We start from the raw sequence: 9215 nt of genomic DNA on the forward strand, positions 1-9215 counted from the left end.
AAAATAGCGGGAAATACCGCGGCCATCTTGGACAACATGGCGGCAAGTGCAGCAGTCTTCTTGAACAAAATTGCGGCAAATACGCAGCCATCCTGCACAAACTGGTGGAAAGTACCGCGCAGAGTGTCCCCAGTGACCTCAGAATGTCCCAATGAACACAGTGACGCCTCAATGCACCCAGTCACTCCTGAGTGATCATAGAGTGCACCCTGGGATCCCAGATTGCACCTTGATCCGACAGTGCACCCACTCACACCAGAGTTTTCCACAGTATTTACACACGGCCAGCATGGCGGCAAGTACAGCAGCCATTTTGGACAAGAAAGCGTCAAAATCAGCTGTATGTCTAAGCTTGAGAAAACAGCTACTCTGTTAGGTGAGGCTTCACTCCCAATGTCTCAGTGTTTCTGCTTGTCCTGATATCAATGTAACATTTGAAGGGCTGTAGGTAATGAACAGTGAAGCCCCTTCAGATGATCTCAGCCCAGTAAGAGAACAAACAGAATAGTAGCAGTAAGACAACAGTTTTGCTCTAAAGCCCAACCAGATCCTGATTGGAAAAGAATATAATAAATAATTCACAAATACTATACGAAACTGTGACCGAACTTTAGAACATCCTGGTTCTTTGTTGTCTTTTTCTCACATACTATGGAAACTGTCGATTTGATTAACTTTCTCAGAGATTCCAAAAAGACTCACCAGTTTGAAAAAGACAGGCTGAAAAATGGCTTCAAAACAGTGACTGGGAGACAGTGATTTTAAGCAATGGTCTGTTTAATTCAAAAGAAGCTGCCAATCAAAACTGTACGAGAAGAAAGGACCCTGGAGGATTGTATCTGAATCAAATGTTTGATTTTGTGAGGTGCAGCCTGCCTTTAAGAGGTGCAGGCTGCCTTTAAGAGGTGCTCACCACTCACGCAATATAGGGGGCCCCCTGCTGGTGAGAATCCGCTCAACAGCGCAGCCAGGCCTGACTGCTCGCGGGAATCAGATAAATCACCAGGCAGCACAAATCTCACGGCCTGTCTGCATCTCACCAACTGGGTGCAGGTTAATCACACGGGGGTTAATCGACCCCCGCGCCTGGATTGGGGGGTTGTCGAATTTAATCCCGTACATATCTTCATATATATATTACATAGAATATAGCACGGTGCAGAAACAGGCCATTCAGCCCATCTAGGTAAAGAAGTTCCCGTGAATTCCTTATTTGTTAGCAACAAATTCTTCAATATGTAGTATAATATAACATATAATATAATTTTCTAGTTACATATATGTTATTTTGAATGTACAGTGCAGCGCAGTATAGCACAGAGGCCATTCGGCCGCCTGCTATTTCTATTTTGAAACAAAATCTTCTTGTATATATAATATTTTTATCTTTGGATATATATATATATATATATATATATACATATATATATATTGCATAGAATACAGCACGGCACAGAAAGCGGCCATTCGGTCCATCTGGGCGATGAAGTCTCTCCGGGATTCCCAATTTTACTTCAACAACAACAACATGATATTCATTTGTATACTACATTGAATTACACAGAATGTACAGCAGAGAAACAGTGGTCATTCGGCCCAATTGGGTAAATAAGTATCCCATAGAGACCCCACAGTTACTAAGTGATTCCACAATGCACCCAGTGATAGTGCCCCATTGATCCACAGTGCCCCAGTGATCCACAGTGCACCCAGTGATAATACCACAGTGCTCCCAAAGTGATCCCAGTGATCCCACAGTGCACCCAGTGTTCCCACAGTGCACCCAGTGATTCCACAGTGCACCCAGAGGTCCCAATATCCCAGTTCACTGCATTTGTGTAAACGTTTGAGAGACTGTCTTTATATACAACAACTTGCGTGTATAAAATAACGTGTGTGTATATATATATATATATATATATATATGTATATATATAAATGTATATAATATTTCTAAGTTACATAGAATGGGTAAAGTAGTTTCTCCTGGAACCCCATGAAGCTGAAACAAAATGGCGGCCAGTAAGGCGGCCATCTTAAACAACATGGCCGCCAGTGTCCCAGTGATGCCACAGGAAGCCAATGATCCCACAATGTCCCACTGATCCCACAATGTCCCACTGATCCCACAATGTCCCACTGATCCCACAATGTCCCACTGATCCCACAATGTCCCACTGATCCCACAATGTCCCACTGATCCCACAGTGTCGCAGTCATCCCACAATGTCCCAGTGAACTTGCAGTATCCCAGTGATCCCACAGCACTCCCAGTGATCCCACAGTACTCCCAGTGATCCCACAGTGACCCAGACACAATTTACGTGAGCCCGATTGGGTGCAGCCTGTGGTGAAGGCCTCGGTCAGTCCCCTGTGGAGAGAGAGCTTCTTGTCAAGGATTCCTCCTCCTCCCAAAAATTCTCTTTCGACATCTTCATGTTACAGCATTTCCACAAAAAAATACTTTGGTTAATTAAAAGCAATTGATTAAAAACAAAGCAAGCGATTAAAAAGGCACAGCTAGAGCCCAGCGCTCCCTCACACTCACTCACTCACACACATTCACACTCACTCACTCACTCACTCACTCATTCCATTACACAGGCAGGCAATCTCTCAGCAAACACCACTGACAAACACACTCCCCAGTTACAAAGCAGAGAATCTGAAGAAAGGAGAGAAAAGTTGGGACAGAGAGATACAGAAAGACACTCAGGGCAGACTGAAGAGCAAATGTTGCTTCTCTTTCTCTCCAATAGAAGTGTGCAGCGTTTTCTCTCCTGTTTTGCCACTCACTCCTTCACTCTCCACCGCCCCCCCCCACCCCTCCCCTAAAAGGTGTTGTCCTGGTTAGTGTTTTCTGCAGGGTCCAAATTGCCCCTGTGTTCATTTTCTCTTCTGTTACTGGAGCAGGCGACAAAACCCTGGGCATTTTTTGCTACTTCACCAGTTTGGAAAGGTGAACGAACTTTCCCTTTGCTTTTTTCTCTTGTTTTAATTAGCAGTGAACATAAAGCCACTAGTTTGTGGTCAACTTACAGTTTGTGGCTTTTTGCAATTAGCCAAACATTTCAAATAAATTCAAGACATATAAAAGAGCCAAAGCAATTTTTTAAAAACCTAATACACCGCATGATCCCTCACTCAGTTACAGGGACAATCTCTCAGCAGCATTCATTTACACAGAAACAAAGCCCAGTTTATAAAGGAGAAGAATCGAAAGAGTAAAAGATTGAGAAACAATCTTTATCGACAACAACATATATACATATATATAGATATGTACAACTACTACAACCTCAAATTGTATACAAAAATATACATATGTGTGTGTGTATTATTACAACTACTATTACAAGCATCCATGAGGGCTGTGGGGGAAAAGTAGAGCGGGAAATGGGACTAATTGAATCGCGCTTTCAAGGAGCTGGCACAGGCAGGTTGGGCTGAATGGACTCCTCTTGCACCATGCCTGCCATCATAATGTGAATCGATGAACACAACTTCAACGCCATGAACCTGAAACAAAATGGCACCCGAAAGGCGGCCAACTTACGAGTGGGGCAAGATGGTCATATTGAAAAAATTGGCCGCCATGAAGTTAAACAATATGGCCACCCTGATGCTGAAACAAAAAAGCCGTCAATAAGGCGGCCATCTCACTGAGGGGCAAGGCGTCCATGAATTTTAATCAAAATTGCCGCTCTCAACCGAAACAAAATGGCCACCAGTAAGGCAGCCATCTTACTGAGGGGCAAGGAGAAGCTTGTTGTGATGAGAGACACAGAGAGGGATAATTTGCTTTTCCTGTTAAATCACTGTTGCACTATAGTTAAAAATACAAACTGAGTGAGACTAACACTAGCTGGTGTTTAACATAAAGACAGCGGTGCAGTGAGGGAATTAAACATCAAAATGTGAACTCTGCAAAAAAATGGATAAACATTTGGTTATTTGGACTGAATGGTGACAGAAAAGGAGAGACCAGACATTCGGAGGAAAAGTCCAATGAACCATTTTGTGCAGAGAATGTAATTCTAGCTTGTATTAAATAAATCAGAGTAAAATTGGACTCAATCTGAATGTAGTTCTGATCTGGGATTTAATTCATTTCTCCATTATTCATATTTTTCTTTAATCTGAAACAATAACAGGATTTTAACAGTAACAGAACAGGAGAGTGCTGCGGGACCCTGTCCAGTTTAGTAACACTGCAGAAGGGGTAAAAATACATATTATTTATTACAGAATTCAGCAGCTCACTGGGAAAGTTGCACATGGTACAGATGGAGGAGCAAAAAGATGGAAAGTGATTTTACACTTTAATTTGGAGTAATGCCTTTTTATCTCCACAAGATTTAGTTTCACGTTTAATTAATGGGCTCTTTATCCTAAACAAACTTCAGGCACAAACCATGGCTTTACAGAGAAAACAAACATTTATTATCAATTCAATAGAAAAAATGACATCAGAATTTAAACATCATTTTGGGTTTATGCCCGATTTAGAATTGCTTTAGCAAAAATTAAACAACACATTCTCAATTCTCAAAATGCATAACCGTTTGGAAATCAAATGTTTATCTTAGACTAAGCCCATAACGAAAGTTTTAGACTTGCCGAGAAGATTCCAGGTATTTTGATGGATACCGTTGTAGTGTAGTGTGACTTTCTCTTGTAGACAGGTCATCTGCTTCACAGGCAATCTGTAATCCTGCATCGAGGCATCAAGCTGGGAGGTAGCGAGCAGTCAGGAAGATTCCAGGTGAGGTGGTGCTGTCAGGAAGTGAAAGGTGAGGTTGGAGCAGTCGTGGTGGATCTGTGTCTCTCCCCACTCAACTTCTGCCCAGCATTTAAAGAGATTTTTAACACAGAATCACAACTCTGGGACGGTGTCTTGTCAACAATAGGTTCCTACAAATACAACCCACGATTGATTGACACTTCACTTGTTTTCTCTCAGTGTCCACAACGTAACCAAGTTAAGTCGGCAGGAGTTCAAATGACCTCTAGCCCCCCTGGAATTGTTCTTGTTGCTATGGTGACCTATCCTCTGCTGTGTGATCTTTTACAATGTGTCATTAACAATCATTTTAACAGTCCTTCCTCCTTTTAATCGTCCTTTTCCTTCAGACATGCTGAAACCAATTTAATCTCAGGCTTTCGTTTATCAGATGAATGTTTACTGCACAGAACAGCTGGGAGACTCCTGCAGTAAGTAATGGTCAGGGTCAGGTACACAAGGCTGAGTGACTTTATTGTGCAGCTTCAATGCATCACCTTTAGAAATATCAACATTAAATCCACAAGAGTGTTACCCCAGAACAAACATGAACTGTCTGGCCTGCTTCATCTGCTGCTGTTCTGCTGGTCAGCACTCTCACACACTCCAAGCTGATTACACAATTTTTTTTGTCCGTCTTTCAATGTGTCTGTTCTCTGTTTATGCCGTTTGTCTCTATTTATTTTCTGTGTGTTATTCTATCTTGTTATTTCCACTTCTACTTCCATCAATTTGTAATTTTTTTGTCAGTCTCTCTCGTTCCATCCATGTCTGCTTGCTCTCTCTCATTATATACATATATATATATGCTTTCTTTCACTTTCTTTCTCTCTTTATTTTTTCTCTCCTGTCAAAGAAACTCACTTTATTTATCTCCAGCTCTGTGTACCTCTGTCTCTACCCCTCTTTGTTTCTATCTCTCTCTTTGTCACAGACCCTCTCCCCTTTATGTGTACCTGTTTTAATTTTCTGCGCTATTTTAATCATTATATTTCTTTTGCCTTGTGTTCTCTGTCTCTGTCCCCTCCTCTCTCCATCTCTCTCTCCTTCTGTCTTTCTCTTTCTCTCTCCCAGTCTTTCTGTCTTTCTTACACTCTCTGTCCCACTATCTCCCTGTCCTTATCTCTGATCTCTCTCACGCTCTCCCTGTGTCGCTCTCTGCCTCTCTTTCTCGCTCTCACTCTCTGTCTCTCCCTCGCTCTTTATATCACTATCTCGCTCTCTCTCACTCTTTATCGCTGTATGTTCCTCTCTGTCTCTATGTCAGTCACTCTCCCCTCTCTCTCTCCCTCTCTGTATCCCTGCCTGTCTCAGTCTCTCTCCCTCTTTCTCCAACTCTCTGAGTTTCTCTATCTCGTACTTCTCTCCCTCCCCCTCTCCCCCTCTCTCTGCCTCTCTCTCTCCTTCTCCATTTATTTGGAGTGCACCCATCCTGGTCTGGCCCGAAGCAGATACTTTGATTCTCAGCTTTGCACATTTTGCTGGATGACCATTTAGTTGAAGTCCAGCTGAGCTCTTTCGTGCTGCCATTTCGAGCAAAATGCATGTGTCGTCTGCAGAATAAATCCTGCCTTAATGGGTCAGATGTTAAATCAAATATATTATCAGAACCATATTTCAGATCATTTAAGGGCTCCGTGCTGCTAATATAAAATTTACTTTCCATCCGCCGGGAAGTGTAGGGGATGGAGTATGAAATGGGATTTAGTTCTAGTGCTTCTATGATTTCACTAACTTAACAATTAGATTGAGTGGGTATTTCACCGCGTTCTTCAGCTCCTCTCTGAATGTAGTCTGGGTCAGGACATAAATACACGTGTTTGTGCAGGAACTGAGGAGCTGCAGCATCTTTGCTGTATCATTTGTGATATAAAGAGGGTCAGTGTCGGAGTAATAATACCGAATGTCTGCAATTCGCACTTTAATGTAAAATACAACCTGTGTCAGCCACAACAGTATAAAACTGCCCGATATACTGAAGAGTAAAATGATGGATTTCTTTCGGTTCTCCATCTCTGGATCACTCTGATTCTTTCTATTGCTGCGGCCCCGGAGTCCCCTGCGGACTCGACTGGACATTAAAATACGCCTGACCGTCAGAACATTGAGCAGAAAAATCAGACAGACCGGGACACGAGGGGTTAAAATGAGGTGAAACATCTCAAATGCGGCCCATGCGGGGAAGTACGGAAGCTCGGTTTAATTTCACAAAACCAGGGAACATTATCAATTACATATCCGGGTTCATATACAAAGTACCAGGGGACATTAAACAAACAGCCCAGCACACTCACTGTTCCCAGAACCACAGCCGCCGTTCTCTCGGTGCAATATTTAGTTTTCAGCTTCTCACAACAAATGGCCACAAATCGATCAAAGGTGAAAGCGACTGTGAACCAGACAGAAACCACAGTGACTGCACCACTCAAGAATATAATAAAACTACACACGGGAGTAATGTGCAGGAATGAACCTGGGAAATAAATCGCACCAATCCAATTCAATATCACACCAATGATAACGACCATGAGATCGGCCACTGCCATTCCCACCAGGTAGCGACTGATACATTTGGAGAGACCGCACTTTCCTCGGGACAGGATCACAATCGCCACTTAGTTAACTGTAAGAGAGAGAAAAGGAAGCAGAGAAATTACTGATCAGACCTGGAGCCAATGCAGCAGTTTGAGAGGATCTGAGGTGAAATTTCCAGCTTTGTTGTTGCATCGAAGGGTGGAAAGTGATTGATTGACCAGGGCAGCGCTTTCGGGCAGAGAGATGTTTTTAAACACAATGATCAATAATGAATTGGGAGATGGATACAGAAAGTGAATAAAGTGAGCACCGGATCCACTGGAAGGGCTGAGTGAGGGCACAGTGCCGGTGGGGAAGGGAGAAGGGGTTTTACACACCGGGAATCCAGAGGATTAAAGACGGATTTGGGCTCCAGACTGACGGGAAAGAGAGTGAAGGGTCGGGAAGGTGAGGGGATAGTAGAAGGTGCAACTGGTTTGTTGCATTGGGTAACGAAAGCCCACGGGGGCAGGCAGTAAACAGGAAAGCCAGCTGTAGCCCGAGCCAGTGAGTGAGATTGGGAGGGAGAAAAGGAAAAGAACATGTAGGAGCTGAAAGGGAGTCAGGAGTAGATGGTTTAGGAAAGTGGACAAACTGAAGGAAGGGTTGAGGAGACAGAGGATTCACTGCAGTGGGACGAGAGGCTGGAATTAGAAGGGAGAGACTGCAGCAGAGTGTTAGAGGAAATCTAATGAATAGGTCCCACTAACACAATCCAACTAATACATTCAACTGTTCATTTCTGTGGTTATTGATGTCAGGAAATCTGTGTTTGGTGTAAAATGTGTTCAATAAATTTACATTGTACATTCAAATCGATATGTATTAATTAAATCAACCTCGTTGTTTATTGAATTCAGCCGAGTTTCAACGTACAGTATCCGAATAATTCATTATGATCAAGAAATTACTGATTCTATTCTTTGAGCAAATTTTAATTATGTTTCGTGTCAATGTGCAAAACAAGGAACATTCATAAAAACAGACTGAGGACCTGACAGGGATATAAACATAAGGGGTGAGTCACACAATACAAACTCACCCAATCTGACCACATCATAATAACACCTTCAAATCACATTTTCTACATTTAATTGTACTGGAAGTTTCAGCAGTTCATTCTGATGAATTATTCACACCACAGCCTCTCGCTTTCCCTCTCAGTCACCTTCTCTATCACTCACTCTGCTCTCTTTCTCACATCTATTTTCATATCCGATTAAATCCTATCATCCTGTGCCTGCATTCTGTTCACCAGCCCTGTGTTCCACCGATCCTATTCTCATTGTTAGTTTGTTAAATTGTGAAGCCTCCGTGGAATAGTTTACTATTTCTACAGATCATTCAAGTCCCCACCTGTTGACCTACACTGTTCACTTCATCTACAAATCATGGAATAAACAGAATCGAATGCCTCTTCCAGACAGATCTCTTAATAATTGAGATTACTTCACCTGTAATTATAAAGTAAAGTGATAGATGGCGGGATTGTTCAATTAACAAAACGCCAAGATCACACTTATAATCTACAGATACATCGAAGGGCTCCTGATTCCAAAAGGGACAGTGCAAACTGAGACAACATAACACCAAAACATTTCATTTTACAGTGAAGCCCAGTGACAGTCAGTGAATTCATCCACAGTGAAGCAGAGAAGGAGATGTGAAAGAGTCAGCAGAAAACTCAGTTCAGTAACCAGACATCTGAAGCGGCGTCAGATACACACATAATGAAATAATGTTTCATAACAGTGATCACCAATAAATACATTGAAATCCCAGTTAAACTGAAGCATGTTATTGGGGAGGGAGGACACTGCATTGCCTCCTTGTAACACTGAGACCGTGAGCTGCCTCA

Source organism: Heptranchias perlo, unplaced genomic scaffold, assembly GCF_035084215.1.
Source record: "Heptranchias perlo isolate sHepPer1 unplaced genomic scaffold, sHepPer1.hap1 HAP1_SCAFFOLD_63, whole genome shotgun sequence".
Classification (NCBI taxonomy): Eukaryota; Metazoa; Chordata; class Chondrichthyes; order Hexanchiformes; family Hexanchidae; genus Heptranchias; species Heptranchias perlo.